General features: G+C 38.4%; 1 protein-coding gene across 7 annotated transcripts in view; it reads left to right on the top strand.

Annotated features, from left to right (window-relative positions):
• The first annotated feature begins 2 nt into the window (after positions 1-2).
• Positions 3-13,495, top strand: part of FTCDNL1 (formiminotransferase cyclodeaminase N-terminal like) — a 93,658-nt gene continuing 80,165 nt past the window's right edge. For 5 of the 7 annotated variants that reach the window (XR_003436757.1, XM_027124878.1, XM_027124912.1 and 2 more), the window contains exon 1: positions 103-429. The gene's annotated coding sequence lies outside the window, so the exon portion shown is untranslated. Of the gene's footprint in view, positions 430-13,495 lie in introns of all 7 variants that reach the window. The other 2 variants (XR_003436756.1, XM_027124884.1) reach the window with 2 other exon arrangements.

The following is a 13,495-nucleotide window of genomic DNA, read 5'->3' on the forward strand; positions in this document are numbered from 1 at the left end:
AGGGTGTGGGAGGGCCTGAGGGAGGACGTTGGGCCGGGTGCCCAACGGTCTGCGGGAGCGACCCGGGCGAGAGCCGACCCCGAGGGCAACGACGGCGTCAGAGGCCGACGTCCGCGCGCAGCGTGCGTAAGGGAAGGAGGGGTGTGCGCGAAATCCGACTCCGGTTCCCGGAGGGGGCGATGAGAAGGGGGCGTGGCCTGAGGCAGGACGTTTGTGATTGGTGGGTTCTGCCGCGGCCGGGAAGTTCGAACGGAAGTCTGGGAAAGAGTCTGAAGAGAGCAAAGGAAGCGGGAATGAACTGAGAACCCCGAGCAAGACGGGCGGCAGTTGTGATACAGGCGCAGCAGGTGCTGCCCGAAGGTCGCTTCTAGTACGGGGTAGAGCGTTTTGAGTATACCATGCTCCCCTTTCGGTAAGCTCAACTTTCAGGTGAGGTTTTTCTAGTCCTTCGAGCCTTAAAAGAGATACAACCCCAAAGATTAGAGTAATTCTGTCCTGTTACAGAAATCTGTGGGAAGTTTTCTGCATGCCCTGGATGAAGGGAATCTCCCTCTTCTCATACTCTCGAGTTTCTTTGTAGGTACACAAAGATTTCTAAGTTCTTGGGAATATATTTAGATAAGAAGTTTAATGCATCTCTGATTGGTAGCAGGGAGCAGGGCACATGGGGGAAAGGCGTTAGTTGTTACATACACATTTGCTGTCGGTGTTTGCAGTCAATGGGATTTGCTATTTTAAGGTTTTCAAAAACCAGCGTGAACAGTAGGAAAGTCATAGGTGTCCAGCAACAATCTGTGACCAGTTGTGTATGAATAAGATTTGGACAAATGTATGCTAAAGACAGGGAAGGGAGGGGAGAGTCCAGTATTCTAAATTTAAGTGCTTGTGAGGCAAGGCACTGTAAAGAACCTTGTGGGAGAGAGAGAATATTAGTGAGAATTTAAAATATTACAGCTAGCATTTATTGAGGCATACTATAGGCCAGGAATTGAACTAGGCACTTCATATATTAACTGATCTGAGTTTATATATGTGTGTGCTTAAGCACACATACTGTTTTCTTACTCCACGTATCAAATATTAATAAATAGCCTTGAAGTAAGAGCACAAATTAGCAAATGATAAAATATATATATTTATATATATAGATATATATATATAAAGTATATATATATACTTAGTGACTTCATGAAGATGTAATGCTAGCCTACTCTAAATTATTGAGTTCCATCTGACATCATAATAGTGTAACCAATCAAAATTGTTTATTATTTTAAGTATATCTATCTACTGCTTTCTAAAAATAAATGGTTAAAAAGAAGCAGAGGCTAATTATATAATAATGAATATATATTAACCATATTTTGGCAACCAGCCTTCATTCTATTTTGTGAATCACATGCACGTTGTTACTGTCTCTTGTTAAGTAGAGGATTACTGAAATGTAATCCAAAAACCCAAACATGTTCATGTACTCCAAATGCAGCTTTTGATTTTTGTGGTCTTGTTTTTAGGTTGACATTTTAACTGAATCTGTCACTATTGATGGGGATGGGGAGTTCTCATGTTTTGGAAAGAAAATTAATTGTAGTAACAATAAATATACAAAAAGTTATTTCAATAGCTCTAAGGTAATTGAAGTCTTTGAGAAATACAAATAAAGATTTAAAGGGCAGAGTAAAGCAACAGACTGAAGTGAGCACAAGGTTTTTTCCCCACAGTCAAGGATTTACACAACCCTACAGGAGCCACTTCTAGAAAAAGTAATAGCTCTCAATTCATCGGTTGAGGTATTATGTCATTTATGGTAAGTCATTAACATTGTAATTCCTTCTGATAGGTCCCAGTGATATTACTGAAGTATCTGTTTTCTTTCTCTGTCCCCTCTTCCTTTTCCCAGGAAGACCAGTTTTGTAAATCACTACTTTTCTATCAACCATGGGCACAGACAGCTCAGCACTTCCTCTCTTTATTCTCCTTAAGAGCTGGGCTTTCCTTTCTCTCTAGAGATCTTACACATACAAAGTTACTGTAACCAGTTGTTTGAGTTTACTCCTTTCTAACAGAGATCTCCACTAAAAACCATTAGAAATAATAAAGTTCAGCAAGGTTGCAGGACACAAGATCAATATACAACACTTAATTGTGTTGCTATACACTAGCAATGAATAATCTAAAATGAAATTAATACAATTCCATTTACAATAGCATCAAAAGGAATAAAATACTTAGGAATAAATTTAATGAAGGAAGAGACTTGTATACTGAAAGCTACAAAACATTGTTGAAAGAATTTAAAGACCTAAATAGCACTGGGTGTTCACTCTGGCCCCTGTTGCTCCAGCACTGAACCCCTCTGAGGCAAAGGTGTCCTTTTTGGGAGGGGGGGAGATCTCATGCTTAGAAGGAGCAGAATCAGCTCAGACCTGGCCCTCAGGGCTTCTGCCCCCATACCTTGGGACCTGATCCTGCCCCTGAGAGGGTGGTGACACCCACTGAGCACAGGAGAAGCCCAACTTACATGTGGCTCTGGTTCTAGCCCCTCTATCTCCAGCCCCTGAAAAAAGGTGACAGCTACCAGCACACCCTAGTGGAAGACTTGACCAGTGCTCACTTCAGATCCAGCTGTCCCACCAAAGCCACTGGGCACACATAGACTGAATAGAGATGTTTCCAAACAAGGACACCCCTTCAAAACTGGGATAGGTAACTGTTTCACCTAATTTCACAGAGACAGAGAAAGTTAAGCAAAATGAGAAGACGGAGGAATTTGTTCCAAACAAAACAACAAGGAAACAAACCGGAAAAAACAACTAATGAAACAGAGATTAGGCTCCTTGAAGGGAGGACTGCCAAAACTCTTGTGGACATATTTTAAAGCAACCACACCCAGGCTCCACTCCAGATCATTAGAATTCAGAGATCAAGCACAAGGGGAATAAAATAAGATATCAAGGAGATTTGGCTAAGTTATTATTTATAAAACACATAAGATGACTCTGAATGGTGGAAAAAAGAAATCAGACAGGCTAGAGACCTTGGGACTCAAGGAATATCAAGGTGGTGAATACCCTAGGTTTTATTTTTGCCTTACATACTGCAGAAGTGATGCTAAAGAATTCAGAAACACCAGTGGACACAGACAAATATGTGTCTTGAAGTCTCAAAAAAGCCTCTCCTAGACACAGCACCAGGAAAAGGGAAGCCTTGAAATATAGAAAACTTTCAGAAAACAAATTCTCTATCCCAGCCAAATATCACAGAAAAAGACTTTGGCTACACCCAACAAGCAAAGGCTGAGTGAGGAGCCTCAACTTCTTATAATGAGGTACCCCAACACCCCTGCCAGGGTAGTGTCAGAGAAGGCCAAGTAGAGAGCCTGGACTTTCATTTCCATTCCTCCCCCACACACCCCCACAGTGCAGTGGATACTACACTGGACTGGAGAGTCAGGACTTTTACCATCGCCCAGCAATAATGAGATCTCCTCTACCACAGTGTCATTATAGACCATGTGGGGAGCCAGAACATCTACATCCAGTAGTAATGAGGAACTGTTCCCTCCCATCCAGTGTCAAAACAGGCCAAGTGGGGAATCTAGACTTCTACCTCCACCTAGTAGTAATAAGGTAGCAACTCTTCTCAGCTGGAGTGGTATCAGAGAAAGTGAGTTAGAACTAAAGTTTTAAATAAGATATAGAATCATAAAACATAATATAAAAAATTCCAGTTTTCATTTGAAAACCACTTGTTATAACAAGAATGAGGTAAGTCTCAAACTGATTGAAAAATGACAACCAACATATACCAAAAGTTAGATGTCAGAGATGTTAGAATAATCTGACAAATATTTTAAAGCAGCAATAAAAAACATGTTGCAACAAGCAATTACAAACACACTTGAAACAAATAGCCTCAAGGAAGAAATTGAAAGTTTCAACAATGAAATGGAAGATATAAAAAAAAAGACATAATGGATGGACTCAAAAGGAGAATGTAGGGAAGAGAGGAAGGAATAAGTGAATCTGAAGATAGAGTAATAGAAGTTACCCAGTCTGAACAACAGAGATAAAACAGACTGGAAAAAAAAAAAAAACTCAGAATGCTAGGGGCTTGTGAGACCATCACAAAACACCTAACATTCATGTCATTAGACTTTTGAAGAAGAGGAGAAAAAGAGTAAGATTGAAAAAGTATTAAATAATGGCTGAAAAGTACCCAGATTTAGCAAGAGACATGACCTATGGATTTAAGATTCTGAGTGAATCCCAAACAGGACAAAGCTAAAGTAATCTATGCCAATACCCATCATAGTTAAACTAAAGACAAAGAAAAAACCTTGGAAGCATCCGAAGAAAACTGACACCTTTCCTATAGGGGGAAAATAACCCAAATGACAGCAAATTTCTCATCAGGAACCATGGAGCTCAGGAGGAAGTAACACAATATTTTTCAAGTGCTGACAAAAAAGGAACTGTCAATCCAGAATCCTATACCTAGTGAAAATATCCTTCAGAAGTGAAGGGGAAATGAAGACATTTTCAGATGAAAGAAAACTAAGAGTATTTTTAACCAGCAGACTTATCCTAAAAGGATAACTGAACGAAATTCTCTAAACAGGAAGGAAACAATAAAAGATAGAACCTTGGAATATCAGGAAGAAAGAAAGAACATGGTGAGCAAAAATATGGGTAAATACAGCAGGCCTTCCTTTTCCTCTTGAGTTTTTTTAAATTATGTTTGACAGTTGAAGCAAAAAATTACAACACTGTCTGATGCTATAATTTTTCTTCTACATACATATATAAATGTATAGAGGAAATATTTAAGACAGTTATACTATAAATGGGGAAGGGCAAAGAGAGGTATGGTATCTATACTCAAACTGGTAAAATGATGACACCAGTAAACTGATAAGTGATGGATATATAAAATAATACTTAGATCCAACTGATTAAGAATCTACAAAAAGGTATACTTACAAAACACTATAGATAAATCAAAATGGAATTCTCAAAATGCTCAAATAACCTATAGGAAGGCAGGAAAAAGGAGACAGCTTGGGGGAGAGGTGGTGCTGGGGAACAGAACAAACAAACCAAAATTTAAAACGGCAGACTAAAACCTAAACATATAAATAATTATATTAAATGTAATTGGTCTGAGTACACTAATTAAAAGGCAGAGATTGGCAGAAGTGATTAAAAAGCACCTCCCAACTCTATGTTGTCTATAAGCAACTAACTTCAAATATAATGATACATCAAATAAAAACTAAAAGGGCAGAAAAAAATATAATATGCAAACATTAAACAAAATAAAACAGTAAAGGGTATCAGGTAAAATTGACTTCAGAACAAAGTAAATTACTATAGATGTGCAAGATGTTACCTTTAGGCGAACCTGAGCAATTGGTACATGGGATCTCTCTGTATTATTTCTATAACTGCACATGAATCTATAGTCATTTGGATATAAGTTCAATTTTTAAAAATTTCATTAGGCTCATTTTTCATCTTATTGCAGGCAACAGTTTTGCCAGTTGTTTGCTATCACATAACATAGGTCACTATTTTTCAAGGCTTCAATATAATTTCCTAATTGACTTAGTATCCCAGATTCCCCACACTGCCACCAGGCTCAGATATCAATCTAGACCTTTTTTTTTGCAATGGAAAGGGAATGTCATTATTCCTGATATGTGAAGAAAGACTTCTTACTTATCAGAGAATGAAAACAAAAGAAAACAAAGAGAATCAAATCCTAGTTTTAGTCCCTGAGGCCCTGGGCTGCCTTTGTTTCTGGGAGTTACCTCACTAGCCTTTTTTTTTTTTTTTTTTTAATAAGAACAACTTTTTCATATTTTATTAAAGTACATGAGTTTTATATGTACTGCTTAGCAAATTTTTAAATTTATAACTTATTTTTAGAGAAGTTTTACATTTACAAAAAAACTGAGGGGAAGAGAGTTCCCATATTCCCCCTCCCCCCAACCCTAGTTTCCCTATTATTAACATCTTCCATTACTGTGGTACATTTGTTACAATTGATGAGCCAATAATGTTGATTACTTACATCTATAGTTTATATTAGGGTTCAATTTTTGTCTTTTACATTTTATGGATTTTTGTCAAATACATAATGCCATGTATCCACCATTAAGGTACCAAACTGAATAGTTTCACTACTCTAAATATCTCCTGTGCTCCAGCTATTTTATCCCTCCTTTCCTCCCAACCCTAGAATCCTTGGAAATCTCCAATCTTTTTATTGTCTCCGCAGTTTTACTCTTTCAAGAATGTCATGTAGTTGAAATCATATAGCATGTAGGCTTTTCAGATTGACTTCTTTCACTTAGCAATAAGCATTTAAGCTTCCTCCATGTCTTTTTGAGGCATAATAGCTCATTTCTTTTTATTGCTGAATAATCCATTGTGTTGTTATACCACAGTTTCTTTATCCATTCACCTACTGAAGGACATCTTGGTTGCTTCCAAGTTTTGGCAATTATGAATAAAGCTACTATAAATACTTGTGTGGAGGTTTTTTATGGACATAAGTTTTCAAGTCATTTGGGTAAATACCAAGGAGTGTAGTGTTGATGGATCATATGTTAAGAGTATGTTTAGTTTTTCAAGAAACTGCCCGCTGTCTTCCAAAGTGACTGTACAATTTTTGCATTCCCACTAGCAGTGAGTGAGAATTCCTTCTGCTCTACATTCTCACGAGCATTTGCTATTGTCAGTGTTTTGGCTTTCAGCCATTCTAATAGATGTGTAGTGGTATCTCATTGTTTCATTTTGTAATTCTCTGATGACATATGATGTTGAGTGTCTCTCCATATGCTTACTTGCCATCTGTATATCTTTTTTGGTGAGGTGTCTGCTTAGATATTGGCCCATTTTTATTTAGTTAGTTTATTTTGGGGGGCTTTGTTGGGTCTTAGTTGCGGCATGCAGATCTTTCGTTGTGGTGCGCGGGCTTCTCTCTAGTTGAGGGGCACGAGCTCAGTAGTTGTGGTGCATGGGCTTAGTTGCCCCACGGCGTGTGAGATCTTAGGTCCCCCACTAAGGATTGAACCTGCATCCCCTGCATTGTAAGGCGGATTCTTTACCACTGGACCACCAGGGAAGTCCCTGGCCCATTAAAAAAATTTTTTTTTTTCTTATTGCTGAGTTTTAAGAGTTCTATATACATTTTGATACAAGTCCTTTACCAAATATGTATTTTGCAAAGATTTTTCTCCCAACCTACTGATTGTCTTTCATTCTCTTAACAGTGTCTTTCACAAAGCAGAAGTTTTAAATTTTAATGAAGTCCAACTTATCAATTTTTTTCTTTCATGGATTGTGCTTTGGGTATTGTATCTAAAAAGTCATCGCCAAACCCAAGGTCACCTAGCCTTTCTCATATGCTATCTTCTAGGAATTTTATTGTTTTGCATTTTACATTTATGACTATGATACATTTTGAGTTAATTTTTGTGTACGGTGTAAGATCTGTGTGTAAATTTATTTTTTTGCACATGATGTACGGTTGTTCCAGCACCATTTGTTGAAAAGACTATCTTTGCTCCATTGTATTGCCTTTGATCCTTTGTCAAAGATTATTTGACTATATATGTGTGGTTCTATTTTTGGGCTCTTTATTCTGTTCCACTGAGCTTGTCAATAGCCCTTTAATAATTTCCCTTATTTGCTCATGCTGATTTGAGTTGAATTTTTATCAGTTGCTGCTGAAATATCACTGATTAATTCAAGCACTTGGTACATGCCAAGCACTGTGCTAATCTCTTTACATAAATTTAACCACAGCAGTCTTTTGAAATAAACGAAGAAACTTGGGATTTGCGAGTTTAAGTAACATGTTGAAAATCATACCACTTATAAGTGATCCAGGTCTGTCTGCCTGTCTATACTGTATTACCTGTCAAAGATGACCTTGTTACTCCTTACTGGGACTATTAAATTTGCTCTAATAGTCTCTCTTCTGCTGTTTACTGCCTTTAATTATAGTATAGTTGCTTTCTAAATTAAATACTGAGTACTTAGCCAGCATTGAAATCCTAAACTACTTCTCCAGCTTTTTTTCCTGTACTCTCTTACTTGCTCAGTGGGACGACTATATGATTTTGTATTACACCCTCGCTTTACTATATAAGTATATCACCTAACCTATTCCTATACTTGCTGCATCTCCAAATATTAAAATTCCTTCTGTCAAAGTTCATCTCAAATGCCTCTTCTCCCTTGACCCTTCCCCATTTTGTACCCCAACTTCACCCTAAAACTGGAATTGAGAGCTTTCTCCTTAAAATAACCAAAGCATTTCATTTAAACCTCACTTGTGACACATCTTATGCCTTGTGTTTTAGTTATGTGAATTTAACTACTAGACTGTCACCTCCTCAACAGCTTGTATACTATGTAGAACCTGGCATTCATTAAAAAAAATTTACTGACTGTATAATATCTACCAAAATCTGCACTAAATGCTGGAGTAGCAAAGATCAAACACATAGCCACTGCCTTAAAAAAAAGTTATAGAATGGTAGAAGCCAGACCAGAATGCAGTTACTTTTCTGTAATTTAAGTCTTAATATGAAAGCAAACCTCTGATACTGTGGGACAGAGTAGAGTGTGGAGTACTTAATACAGTTTGAGTTTGGGAAGGAGAGAATACTTATCAGAGGACAACAAATAAGAGTTAGGCTCCTGAATTAACAACATATGCGATAGCAGAAAGACCTAAGAGATCAGAACACATTTGGAGTGCAGGTAGTTCAGATTAGCTATACCATAGTGTTAAAGAATGGCAAAGGATGAAGCCAAAGAAGCTGAGAAGGGCTGTGTCTTAAAGAAATTTCTGAGTCTTGCAAAAGAGTTAGCATTCTTCTCCTGAGGACATGAAAGTCATTATAAGGTTTCAAGCAAGGTGATGTCATGATCTCACTCATGCTTAGATGGATCATGCTGACAGTTATGTGGATAATAAATTGGAATTGGCTGAGACTAATGACCAGAAGGAAGACCAGCTAGCAGAATGTTACAGTAGTCCAGGTTGTATAGTATTAGGATCTGAGTAGGCCAAGGAGAAAAGAGAACTTATTTGAGAGACGTTTAGGAGATAGAATTTATAAGACTTGGTGATGGGGTACAGTAATTCTTTCAGATCTCAAGTTCTCTACACCTGCGGATTCACCTAGACAGTATCTTTGTCCTGCCAATTTAAAGAGATACTTCTGGGCTTCCCTGGTGGCGCAGTGGTAGAGAGTCCGCCTGCCAATGCAGGGGACACGGGTTCGTGCCCCGGTCCGGGAAGATCCCACATGCCGTGGAGCGGCTGGGCCCGTGAGCCATGGCCTCTGAGCCTGTGCGTCCGGAGCCTGTGCTCCGCAACGGGAGAGGCCACAACAGTGAGAGGCCCGCGTACCGAAAAAATAAAAATAAAAATAAAAATAAAGAGATACTCCTTCCTAGTCTACTGTATAAATTACTAGGATCCATCTCCCTCCTCATCGCCAAGAGAACCTCTACTGCCAAAGGAACTCTCCAAGCCTTATTATCAGAGCCTCTGATGCTACTAGAAGATAAAAGAGCCCCACTCACACTGCCAAACTTGGGAGAGATATACTCCTAAATGGAAAATTAAAACTTACTTTCTTAGAAATAATGTTAAAAGGTACTTAGACATGTCATGTGTTAAATATCCCTTTTATGGTCTATTCTAGGAACGTAAAAGTGTTTATGGCACTTCAATGACAAGTTCTAAACATCCTTCTCTTTAAAAAACTTGAAAATTCAGTTGAGGACTTTTTTTTTTTTTTTTGCGGTACGCTGGCCTCTCACCGCTGTGGCTTCTCCCGCTGCGGAGCACAGGCTCCGGACGCGCAGGCTCAGCGGCCATGGCTCACGGGCCCAGCCGCTCCGCGGCATGTAGGATCTTCCTGGACCGGGGCACGAACCCGTGTCCCCTGAATCGGCAGGCGGACTCTCAACCACTGCGCCACCAGGGAAGCCCAGGACTTCTTATATATACTGATGTACCAAGGAGTGGGGAACAGTCCACCTCAACAAGAAGGAATATTTTATTGCTGACATTCTTTAAAATTGCTGTCACATAATGATAAAGATAATAAAAAATAGACCTATTTTTATTCTGTTTTGTTATTGTCTTTAAATTTTCTTGAAGCTAATGCATCCCGTATTGCCTACTCCTGGAGCTGATGTTTTCTCTTTCCCCTCTGCCCCACTTAGTACACTGCTGCTTATGTATGAATTAGAAGTTGGGAAGTGAAAATCAGAGATACATTGTGAGACAGGGAAGAATTCTGAAGGAAAGAAGCCTGGACATGCATCTATATTGTCCATTTTACCAACAAAATGATCTGGGCTAGTAACAACTTCTCTGAGCCTCAGTTTTCCCATCGTTAAAATAGGGTTATATCATATTAAGTGAAGTCAGAGACAGAAGGATAAATATCATATGATATCACTTATATGTGGAATCTAAAATATGGCATGAATGAACCTGTCTATAAAACAGAAACAGACTCATAGACATAGAGAACAGACTTGTGGTTGTCAAGGGGGAGGGGTGGTGAAAGGAAGGACTGGGAGTTTGGGGTTGGTATATGCAAACTATTTACATTTAGAATGGATAAATAACAAGGTCCTCAGGTATAGCACAGGGAACTATATTGGATATCCTGGGATAAACCATAATGGAAGGGAATATAAAAAAGGATGTCTGGGGCTTCCCTGGTGGCTCAGTGGTTGAGAGTCCGCCTGCCGATGCAGAGGACGCAGGTTCGTGCCCCGGTCCGGGAGGATCCCACATGCCGCGGAGCGGCTGGGCCCGTGAGCCATGGCTGCTGAGCCTGCACGTCCGGAGCCTGTGCTCTGCAACGGGAGAGGCCACAACAGTGAGAGGCCCGCGTACCGCAAAAAAAAAAAAGAATGTCTGTATGTGTATAACTGAGTCACTTTGCTGCACAGCAGAGATTGGCACAGCATTGTAAATCAACTATACTTCAATTAAAAAACTAGGATTAAAATATCTATTTTTTGTGGATTAAATAATGTATTTAAAGTACCTGGCACTTAGCATATATTCTCAACAAATATTAATTCTCTCCTGTAGTAAACATTTTCATATTTTCTGGCTGCCCAGGACGTTTTGAATATATTTGCTATGTTTAGGGAATTTCCGATCTTAATGTAAGTGCTGTTTCCCCAAGGTAAGCTCTGAAAACGAAATTTCCAGACTGTCATAGCGAGGGCACAGACATGTGACCTAAGCTTCAACATTCAGCATACCTGCATAGACTTTGATCTGGAAGTTAGTAGCTTTGAGGAAGCAAAGATTCTGATCGGAAATCAATTTGCTGATAAAGGCATCTGACATTTGGGGGTGCAGTGCTTGCAACGTTAAATTCCTAGGGCAGAAGTGGCCTTGGTGGGAGTGGGAGGGGCAGCACTTGCTTTTAGTGTCTGTTGGGGCAGAAGTAAGTAAGACTCTGACTTCCTCATTGGGGCAGTTCTACGGGTAATTGTAAGCATTATTCCTGGAAGTTTAGTTCCATCCCTGTTCCTCCAGCCTCCCAACAATTTTCTGAGATCTCCCACTTCCTTTTAAACTTCTTTCTGCTCATTCAGTCAGAATTAGCTTATGTTACTTGCAGCTGTGAGCCATGACTGATACACTTTTCATCATTGGTATTGTTAGCTTTGAGTAGCAGGCCAAGAAAAATGTCAAGGTAGAGGCAGTAATGTATATAATTTATAATCACCTTAAACAAAAGTACATAATTCTATAAAGTGAATCCTAGAAAAGTTTAGTGAGCTATAACTGAGTGGAGATTGAAGAATATAGCTTTTAAGGAAATTATGTATAATATTAGACTACTTTTGTGAAAGTTTTTTCTCTATAGCTCTTGGAAATAGTTAAGAGAACTTAGACTTTCATGTCCCCCCAAAGAAATTATTTCAGAACCAGTTTATAAAGAAAATTTAATCCCTGGATATTGATTCTGCAAAGCAGTCCCAAGTGAGTTTATCAATTCAAGTCAAAGCCAGAATCAAAATAAATCAGGCATTATATGGCATATTAAATTTCTGGAGCTCAACTCAGTTCCCTTAATCTCTTAGCAGCAGTAACAGAGTGGCAGCTCTCACTCATTGCAGTGGGGAAATAACAAAGCAAGAGTAAAATTGCTGTTGCAAAATGAAGCCCATCAACACATTTCCATCTAATGCATTATAGTTCATGAATCTCCCAGGGGCCAGAAAAACACAGTGAAGCCTTTAAAAGTGAATCCAGATGTCAGCCATACCATAGCAGTGCTTTAATTATCAAAAAAGAAAGAAAGAACTCCTTAGGTACATTCTAAGCAGGTGTTCCTTCACGGAAAATAGAATAGCTGAAGAAACAGCTGTGGCATTATATATCTGCTTCAATCAAGATAGAATTTTGCATGTATTAATCTATGCAACATGATGACTAATTAATATTAATTACTCCATTTTACAGATGAGGAAACTGAGTGCCTTATATGACAACCATTTTTAATTCAAAGTCTATCAGTCTTCGACAAGTTTATCACAAAATGAATTTATTTTGCAAGACCTTTTAAGTATCATATAGCATGCGCTGATTTTATAGAAAACATATATTTTACACAATCCATTGTCATTTTACGAAAATTATAAAATAAAGGTGAATGAGAAGGAAACCTTTAAACCATCTCTAATAACTGCTGTTTCAAACTGGGATTTAAAAACTGGGTCCATGGTTGGGGTTCAGAGGACCTGTGAACCTCGGAAACTAAGCAAAAAAAATGACCATGTGCATTTTTCTGGGGCGAGGGTACATATACCTTCATCAAGTTCTCAATTGTCTGTCATTCAAAAATTATGAATTATCTCTATCCTTCTGGATTTTATTTATATGACTAGAGGAACAAAGACACTGCCTACAAGTCACAGGCTGAGAACAAAGGTGGCCTTTATCTAAAATGTTATGTGGGCCAAAACAAGTAGTAATTTCTAAAATTTGGCTTGGCCTTTGTGCAGCAAATTATAGAATATTAGGAAAAGACTTCCTTTTTTCCTTAAGCATTTTATTTATTTATTTATTGATGTATAAGCTGATTTACAATGTTGTGTTAGCTTCTGGTGTACAGCAAAGTGATTCAGCTTTATATATATATATATATATATATGTGTGTGTGTGTGTGTGTGTGTGTGTGTGTGTATATTCTTTTTCAGATTCTTTTCCATTATAGTTTATTACAAGATATTGAATATAGTTCCCTGTGCTGTACAGTAGGTCCTTGTTGTTTATCTATTTTATATATAGTAGTGTGTATATGTTAATCCCAAACTCCTAATTTATCTCCCCCCCCATCCCCTTTGGTAACAATAAGTTTGTTTTCTATGTCTGTGAGTCTATTTCTGTTTTGTAAATAAGTTCATTTGTATCATTGTTTTAGATT

The sequence above is a fragment of the Aethalodelphis obliquidens genome, unplaced genomic scaffold, assembly GCF_003676395.1.
Source record: "Aethalodelphis obliquidens isolate GAN/ISIS:26980383/991018 unplaced genomic scaffold, ASM367639v1 scaffold2, whole genome shotgun sequence".
NCBI classification, from domain to species: domain Eukaryota; kingdom Metazoa; phylum Chordata; class Mammalia; order Artiodactyla; family Delphinidae; genus Aethalodelphis; species Aethalodelphis obliquidens.